Here is a 10,386-nt window from a genome sequence, read left to right on the forward strand (position 1 = left end):
TTCTGTTATTTCATGACAACTCATTAAACATGTATAGGTGTTCTCATTGTTCTTCTTGGGTGTTGGGTTGGTTGCTGAAGTTGCTGCTTGGCAGTTGGAGTTGCATGTAAATTTGAAATAATAGACCTACCAGCAGTCCAATAATATGCAGCCAAACAGATCATTAACCATATTTGTTTACTCCATTTCATTTTTCGTTTGATTTTTGTTTTTCACAGCAAATTATGAAAATAAAGTTTCCCCCTCCCTTTTTATAAGGAAAGATGCCCATTGTGGACTGGGAAATATTGTCTCCCCAATTTGAAATCTCTTTGGTGCTCCTTTCATGATCCAAGAGTTTAATGTTTCTCTTTCTTCGGTTTGAGCAGAATCTTAGGAGGAAGGAGATCAATACAGCCATTGGCAAATGTATTGAAGTATATTCTAGTTGATCAATTTGGTCCTTCGCTTGATGATGCACTAGCTAAAAAGTGGATAAGGCTTGTGAATTTTGGGCTGCAGATTGGGGGTTTTCCGGCTTCCCATTCCCTGCCTCCTTAACCTTAACGTGGCGTTTGGTAACCCAAATAAGATCAATAAGATAATCTTAGGTCACTAGCGATTTTATCCGGAGTAATCTAATCTTTGATGATATAAGATCACCACATTTGGTATGTTATGTTCCAATGATTAAAAATTTTTGGTATCAACGAATAACCTGATTGGTATTTCATGAAAATTCAAGATCACTGACCATATAATATCAAAACTACGCCTGATATATTCCATAAAAATTTATTAATTAATCATATAAAATATAGTTTAATAAAATATTAATATATTTATTAATATATTAATTATTAATATATTCCATAAAAGTATATTTGTTAATCTTGTAAATTATAAATCTTATAAAGATATATTAATTGCTATTATCGAATTAATATTTTTATTTATACTTATAATATATTATTTTTAATACCAATATTTATTTTGACTAGGAAAATAAGGTAAATAGAAGTAATGTATTAAACAATTTCATTATATAAATATAGAATACAATAACATATTTTATTGTAATTTAAAATTATCATTGAATAATAATATGAAAATAATATTATTGATAATATATTATAATATATTGTATCATAAATACTTATATATAATATCAGTATAATATAATATATTGATATAATATATTAATGGTATATTGATGTATCAATATTTTTACTAGATTGAGGGGCATTTTTGTTCCAAAATTTTAGCTCAAGATCTTTGAGGAGTGAAGGCAATTTGGATCACTGCCACATGAGATCATCGTGATGCAACCAAATACATTAATCTCATTTCCTTTACCTATATTACCTTTCATCTTGAGATGCTCATTCCATACCAAGTGCTCTGTAAAAGAAAAGCGGGAGAACTCGATCTCATGTTTCTATCACAAAATATCAAGAAACTTCGCAAGTAAGCTCGAACCTTCATAGGCTTCTATGTTAACTATGACCATCAAACCTTTCACTTTCTATTCTTATTAAGAGAGAGCAAGAGAGAGAGAGAGAGAGAGAAATGTGATGCACGACTGCTGGGTTAATTATTCTTCTAGGCTAGGCCTTTTTTAAATTGAACTATGGTCATAAAGGCTCAAAATTCAAACTACTTCATAAAAATCAGTACTAGAATTTGTCAATCACTTGCCATATCTTGTAAATGTGTCGACTGGTGGCCTGTGTTGCATGTGCAGTATACTTCATTCTTGTACCTTATGGACATTGCCCCAACTTTTTCCTTTTTTTTGGAGAAATACGATGGGCATTACCCTAGTTATAAAAGATATGGCCTTTCACTTATGAATAGTATCTAGTCTTTTGCATGTGATATGGAGCACAAAAGAGCAATGGTTTCATGGTACAACCCAGATACCCCAAGAGCAACAATCCCAACCATGGCCAGAACTTGTGGCTTTGAAGTGCATATATACCAGACAACTTTTCTTTGGAAATGACCCAGGAGGGACAAAGGGAGCCCACAAAACTCTGGCTTTGGATTTGGGAGACAAGGAGACCCAATTGCATGCACCCTTTCTTTGCCAATTTCAGGCCACCTTGAACAGGGATGCATGGCCAAAATTGCAGATGTTACCTAGAAGAGTCTCCTGCTTGCTTCTCAGTTACTCCATCTAAAAGGGTTGCAATATATAACCATCATCCGAAGTCCCCCTAAAGTTAGAGCAAGCTTGCTACCTTTGTACAGTGTGTGTGACATGAAATCCCACTAGGGTTTTTTCTAGGATTTCTTAGGGTTTCTTTTAGGTTATCTGGCCTCTGATTGGCTTGGGGAATCTTGGTTGGATATGCCATGCAGAGCTTTAGCAGGAGCCCTAAGCCTCATGATTGGTTAAGGTGTCATTTCCACAATCAAAACATTCCATCAGTCAACTCAGCGCCCACACTATGGCTTTTCATTGAGCATTGAAAGCACTGTCATAAATAAATCTCTCAAGCCATTCGTCGGAGAGACGTATCTCGCTCTTTTGGAAGCCAAGCGACGGCATTGCATGCGATTTGCGGGATGAGCCCATGCCCAGAAAAACAAAAAAAAAAAAAGAAAAAAAAGCTTTAGGAGGAGGAGGAGAAGAGAAAGAAGAAGGTGAACGCCATACACACCAAGTTCCAACACCAAAATCTCTGGTTCCTTTGTCAACATTGTTGCAAAGCACAATAACCTTGAAGAATTAAATTGTACATCAGCTGCAATGTGAATTTAACCCCTAGGCAATCCATGTTAGAAATAAAGAGCCACAAGCCAGGGCGAAGGCCATGGTTCTAGCATTTGCTCAATATTGCAATTTTAATCTCGCCTAACCAAGAACTTCATCAAATACTATAAGATACGGGGCTGAAGTCGGCTGGCAAATACTATAAGATACGGGGCTGAAGTCGGCAGCCCCAGCCGACTTCAGCCCCGATCCTAATATGGGAGGAACCGGACAGAGAATCGCGATGGCGATCCTCTCCGGCTCCTCCAGGAACAATTGGGGCAAGGCGCCGCGGGCATCCTGCGGCACCTCCCCTCCGGTCAAACCGCGGCCAATCACGGCTGCGGATCACGCTCGACCGCCGCGATTTTCGCGGCGAAGAGCCGTTACGAGGGGATGATAAAAATCCCTCTTTTTCTTTCCGGATCACCACCGACCCTCTCCTCCGTCTTCTCCCTCCTCCTCCGTTGACCGCGTGCGCCACCCCAACCGAGCTTCTCCACTCTAGGTCATCTTCTTCTTTGGATTTTTCTGGTTCCCTCCGCTTCCCTTGTTTTGAGATCTAGTTTGGCCGTTGGAAACCCCACCGCCGTCGCCACTACTAGCCACCGGATCGAGCCTCCCTTGGCCGAGATCCACCGCCTCCGTCGACCGCCGGTAAGCCCCTTCTTTTTCTCTTTGTTCCGTTGCTAAACATCCTCGAGTTGTTCCCTTTGTTTTGGCCCCAAACCCCGAGACCATGCTCGGTTGTCTTAATGCCCATCGCCGCAGCGACCGCCGGCCGCCGCTGCGGTCGGCTGGCCGTCGACCGGGCGACGGCCCCCCACGGCCACCTAGGCCGGCCACCCAGGCTGACCACCCCACCAATCCCCTTCCTCTTCCGTTCTTTCATCTCCCCTGTCCGTGGGGAGCTCGGTGAGGAAGAAGGCCCACTGTGGGCCGTAAGCACTATGATGGGCCGTTGGGCCCTATCCACTGCAGGCCCAACTTGGGCCCAGTTCGAACCCGAACCCGAAATCCGGAACCCGAAATCCAAACCCATTTGGCCAATAAATGAAATTTTGCAGTTAAGCCCTTGGCAGTATATTATTTCAAAAAAAGGATCTTCTGTAATTTGTATTTGATCCCTATAGGAAAGATTTATTATATAAAGGTCCCCAACTATATTTGTTTGGTCCCTTTACTCAAGCTTTATACGAAATAGTACTATATAATTAGGTATTGGCCCCTAAAATGAATTTTTATTGTATAAACGAACCAATTAGAGGCCAACCTTGGGGGCACTATTGGGCCGAGTCTATGCAGGCCCATTGGGCCGTGTCCGATGTGGGCCCTATCGGGCCATTCATTATGGACTAACTCTGGGCCCTGTTGGGCCGTGCCCAGTAGTATTATTTCTGAATTTTGCTCAACTCTGAAATTAACAAGGAATTAATTAAATTTAAACAGGTGAACCTGATTCTCCTATCTGAAGTAGGGGTTAATCGAGAAGAGGTAAGTAACTTAATACTTCAAGTGTGATTTCCAAATTATTTGATAAATTGATTAAATTTTGATGTATATTTTGTATTTAGTAAAATGGGTCAAGCATGTTAAGTTTTATTTGAAAATTTTGTTGTATGCTCTGAAATCCGTAAAATATGACCGGATAATTTATTAAATCTATTTTTCTTTATATATATATATGCATTTTCAGCATGGCTATGATCTGTTCTGCTCTGTTCTAGCCCCGCCAATGGGGATTATACGTTGGACCCGTCGACTTGTAATTTGTGAGGAACCGGTTTCGACACCGCGCCACCGGTGATTAGAATAGTGATTTCTGGACACCATTGCCACCGATGACTAACAATAGTGGTTTCTTGCACTCTGTGCAACCCATGCCACTGGGTTACGTGGCCGTAGCCTATTATGTTGAGATTCTGGTATCAGAGTTTTTGGAAAAATGATAATAAGTTTTAAAAACAGTAAAACGATGTTATTTATGATTTATTCCAGTCATTATCCTGTATTTTGATCTGATATGCTCTGACCCCACTTTGGGGTATTTTGTTGCTTATTGGACTAGTGTAGCTCATTATTTTATTTTCTCTATTTTTTCAGATCTAGGGGTTTGATCGCACGGGATTGGGGAGTGCGTTAGATTTTCCGATAATTTCTTCAGTTATTGACATTTTAGTTAGATTAGTTTGGATATTTGAATTATGTTGGCATATGCTATTTTGAAATTTTGTAAGACTGCTTTTGACCAACTTAAATAATTATGTCATCTTTAAACATATGTGATTGCTTAGATATGTTCCGATGCCTTGCACGCCTGTTCGGCCCGCCGTGCGGGCGTCCGGCGTCTGCCGCGCTCCGGGCTGAGGGCGTGACAACCACATTGCAATTCGTCAGCTTTCAAGTAGATTGATGACAGCTAATAAACATTTTATCATGAAGACACCCCACCGACTAATCATCCATTTATAAACAAATAGTTAGAACAATATCTGATTTTTGGCAGCCGTGTTCCGGCGTTTGAGCATTGTCAATCTGAGCTTGAGTTCACTTATAATGTTTATTTATTTTTTAAGAAGAAAAGGAGAGAGCCCCAACGTATTATAATTATCCGAGTTTCAATACTTGGAATTGTGCTATCCAAGACTCATAAACCCAAAATCTTTGGATGCTAAACAAATAGGTGTGACCATTGGAACAAGCCCTAGTTCATTTATAGCTTTTACTAGATGCATAGTGTTAATATCCTTCTATTATACATTTTTAATTCTCCCACTTAAGCTTTTACTCTAGGACCTTATTCCTCCCCCACTTTCCCTCTTATTTTGAGAACTAGGATGGGAGGAACTTTGCCAAAAATCAGGTGAGGGCAGGACACAGTCCCAAGTCATTGCTAACCAACTAGAATTTTGCTAACCACCAATAAAACTGAAGTTCTTATTTACGAATGAATCAATCCATCAGAACCGACTCTACTATTGACCATAGAACCCGGGAACATCCTAGAACGAAATATCTGGTCTCAGGTCTTAGAACAGGAGATAAATGACCTACTCGTTTCATAAATAGGTAAATACCTCACTAGCGGTACCTTGACCCAATTCGCCCCAATTAACAACTGTAATTTTGCCAACAACTAGTAAAAATTAAAAGTCACATTTATGGGTAACTAGGGGTACAAAGAGTCGGGTCAAGTCGGGTCGGGTCATGAGTAATCCTGACCCAATCCGATTTTTTGTTCAGGTTCTAATTTTGGACCCAGATCCGACCCGATAAAAAATTGTGTTGGGTCCACTGCTACAATTTTTGATCCGAAGGGTCATTCGGGTCGGGTCGGGTCCATGTATAACCCGGACCCAATCCAAAAAATTTGGGTTTAGTTCAGGTCCGGGTCGGTTCCAATTCAGGTTTAGTTTGGGTCTAGTTCGAGTCAACCCATTCATGGCTTCAGAACTTGTGTTTGCACTCTCACGGCCCAAATAATTTTACAAATTCAAGTCGAGTCGGGTCGGGTCGTAGGATTGAAAATCCAAAACTACCCAAATTTTAAATGGGTCGGATTAGATTGGGTCAAATCTGAATTCAGTAAACCCAAATCCGACCTAAAAATGGAATGGGTCCAATTTTAGGATCCGACCCGGCCCCATGGGTCCTCCAAAATGGATCGGGTCGGGTCATGGATCAACCCGACCCATTTGCAGCCTTATGGATAACCTATCCATCAAATCCAATAAACAAATAAATAAATTTTGTACCATCGACCAAAATTTCTTCTTTATAGGTCATGTTGTGAACCCACAAAGCCGATGCAATTAATTTTTCTACCAATCAAACATGGTAAAATTTATTTTCCTATGCAAATATTTTTCCAACTAAATAATTTTCAGAAACCGCCAAATGATCCCAAAATCTAGCATACCCCAACTAAACGAATCCTAAGGATCATGGATCCATTGCTCAGGATTCTATTTGAGACCCAAGCACGTTCATGGTTATATTAGAGGCTTGGTCAACCGTGCTGCACCTGTAATTTAATGCCTTCCTCTCTCTTGATTCCAGTTTCCAAAAAGTGTGTAATTGGTAGAAAATGGTTGTCGGGGTCAATATTTGAATCGTTTGTCTTCTGTTGTCATCAACCGTGCTTGTTTTTTTGGTAGTTATTGACTCGAATGCTTTTATTTGCTAATAGCTGCTTTAGTTTTAACTGATTTGTCCTTGTTAAACGGAACTCTAAAATTGCTTGGAACAAGGTGAATCAAGTTAGTAATTAGTATACAAGTATTTCCAATCATTATAATATGAATTTTCAAACATCAAGGTAAGTCCATTATAATTACCAATTCTCGGAGCTTGTTGGAACCTGGTTTATGTAAATAAGAGACAGTTAGCCATTCCAAATTGTTTTTCGTTCCCACAATATCACTAGCAAATGCACCGAAATGTATTTTTTTTTTATTACTTCTCCAAAAGTGGGCGAGACACAATTGGAGATCCATGGCTTGAGCTGAAAATTTAACCATTTTTAAGATAGGATCATGGGGTTTTTGATCCGAACCATGATCAAGCTCTAATTAGAAAATATCGGTAGGTGGACTAATTGAAGTCTCTTTGTATAATAATTTTTAGGCAATTAATTCATTGTGGCATGTCTGATAAGAAAATAGTTGTACACATGGTATCAGCACAATCAATTGCTAGGCCAGAGGAGAGCTTTTAGTGAATGGGAAGAGCGTTGTGCAACTTGTAATGCTTATCGCCCTCAATTTCTACCTAGTTCCTGAACACTTTCAACCTACTCCCTCCCCCCCAACCCTGCTCTTTTTGGTGTGAAAGAGGGGGATCCATGTTGAAAGTCGTGATTTCAATATGGTATCAGAACAGAGGTTCTAAATTTAAACTCTGTCTTCACACTCTTTAATCCTATTATTAAAAAATTTCACATGTTGGGCTCACTCATTAAAGAAAACTCTGGCCCACATGTGAGAGAAAGTGTAAGAAAATTAAAATATATAAATAAATCTACCTTATTCTATCAACTTAAGCTTTTAGGATAAGTGGTGGTTTCAATAGTCCGTAGAAAAAACACCGTGGGTAGAAGATACCACCCTCCAACAAGCTTGTTGAACTGTTTCCTTCTTATACGCAATGATACTCTCCAGCCTAGTGACCTTTTTCTTATTTTAAAAAATAAAATAAAGAAAGAGGAGGGCTTGAAACCCACCCCAATTTCAGTCAGAAAATGAAATAAAGAACAAGAAAATGGAATGACAGATTGTTAGAAGAAAGTAAGAAAATGAAAGAAGAAAAAGAGATGGAAAAGAGGAGAGGTTGTAAGCGTCTAAAGTGCTTCTCATAGAGTATGGAGGCCCAGTGTAGCAAAGTGCGTCTAAAGTTAGTTTGGGCTACGGAACCTATCTTATTCCGATAGCCGGTGTCAAGAGATCAAAGATAACTCCTAACATACTTAGAGAAAGTAAGCCATGTAGTTAAAACTGGCGATGAACCTTTATATTAAAATAATAATTCGCAAAACCAGATTTGTCCATTACATTAGGAAAATTGTGAAATCTTGGAACTCGTTGTCTAGATACGTTTATGATATTAAGGAATTAGCTGTTAGTTTCTTCATCAATTTGTTTAATCATGATCATTATACCTCTAAACGGAATTCAAAGAAAAAGATAATTACAGATTACCCACATGAGGTAAGATTCGACTTCACTAAGCCTACCAACAGTTCAAAAAGTAGCACTTAAGCCACCTAAGATCAGATATGTCAGTTTCCATCATGATCAATTACCCATCAGTGGTTTGCCAAGGCACGAATTTATCTTCAGAGAGACGGTTAGGGCTTTTTTTACACTCTATTTTGAAGTCTTTGCTCCCCAAATCTCCAAACCAAAACTTGTTTCTCCAAATTCAAGCATTTTTATTCAAATCCAAGCCTCTTCTCACCAATCTGAAGCAGAAAAGCAAGAAGAAATCCATTAGGTAAGCTATATTTTACGATTCTTGTTTTTGATTTTTCAAACTTGTTGAATTTCTTAAAAAATCTTTTGAATAAGGTGACATAGATGCTGTAAACCATATCTTCAAGCTTATCATTTGCAAGCAAATCCAGTGATAAACAGATTTTCTGCAATTGTGAGGAAACATTAATTATAAGGACATCATGGACGGTGCGAAATTTCGGAAGATAGTTTCGAGGTTGCTTCAAATACAAAGTAAGTTCTTGAATATCTTTGAATTTCCAATTTTTTTCTAGTTAGATGTGAAAGCTAATTTGAGTATTTGAAACATTACCTTGTAGATTATGTCTTTAATGCTTTGGATCAAATAAGAATAGCTGAAGAGCTTTTTTGGAAAAAAAATAAAAATATTTTGATTTCTGGCTCACGGAAAAGTAACTTTCCGATGTTTCTCATGGAAAAGACTTTTCCATGAAACATAAAAATCATATTCTCACTGGAATACAACTTTTCCATCTCTCGCTTTTGAAAACTCCAACCAAATAAGAGGCATCTTTTTACTTCTCCGTTGACCATACTTTTCTCCCTTCTCTTAGTTCTCTACCCAATATATACACCAAACCTAAGAGGTTCCCTAGTTGTAAACCCGGCACCAGCTTCTCTGTAAGGGTGTGGGGCACTCTTCCGGGCACAATCGGATTCAGATTCGCCAAAAGAAGATAGAAAATATGGGAGAGATCCTTCTTGAAGGAAGGAGGGAAAACTTCAAGGTTTTTCTGCCAACCGAAGATTTCCATTTGCAGCTCTATGAATGGGAGCTTTTCAATGTTAGGATGGTCCATGTCCATCTGGTGAGAGTAGATCCACCCTCCAAATGCATTGCATATGGCCCAAACTCTTAAGCACCTTCATTCGAGATTTGACTGGGAGTCGATTAAGCTAAGGTTCTAATACCTACTTGGTCACTTTTCTTCGAATGCATCGCAGGTGGCCCAAGCTCTCAGGCGCTTTCATCCGAGGTTTGATTGGACCTAATTAAGCTACGTTATAATACCTACTTTGTCACCATCCTATTCCGAATCTCTCTAATGAGGAACCCTCCCTTTCACTGGATGAACGTGGACCACCCCAGCACTGAAGAGCTCTCAATAGTGCTGTAAATAGATATCTTCAGTTGGAGGAAAAAATTTTGGAATTTTCTAGCCTTCCTTCAATAAAGAGGTCTTCCACATTCTCCATCTTCTTTTAGCCCACCCAACAATGCCTGGAAGAGTGCCCTACGCCCTTACAGAAGAAGGAGATGACGAATTTAAAACCAAGAAACCTCCTATGTTTGGCGTATTGGGTAGAGGACCAAGAGGGTTTATCAGGAGGTAGACGGTGAAAAGAGTTGAGATTAGAATTAATGATGTAACGCTAGTTGGTGGAGAAAGGAGGACCAGTGATTTTTATAGCTCTACAGCCTTCAATTGGAAAAGATGGAGACTTGAATAGGTCTCTCTAGGACATCAAAGAGGGAGCGCCATCCTTCGATCCCTTCCCCAAGACTCCATTAGATAAGGGGATGGGACAAAACATGGGGCATTTGGAATGCATCCGATCCTTCCCCAGAACGCATTGTGTCCCTAGAGAGTTAAACACATCGCATCCCCTAGAAAGTCAGCCCAATTAGAAGTTGTT

The sequence above is a fragment of the Phoenix dactylifera genome, chromosome 6, assembly GCF_051530095.1.
Source record: "Phoenix dactylifera cultivar Ajwa chromosome 6, Ajwa_hap1_PhDact_Kaust_v1.1, whole genome shotgun sequence".
Taxonomy (NCBI): Eukaryota; Viridiplantae; Streptophyta; class Magnoliopsida; order Arecales; family Arecaceae; genus Phoenix; species Phoenix dactylifera.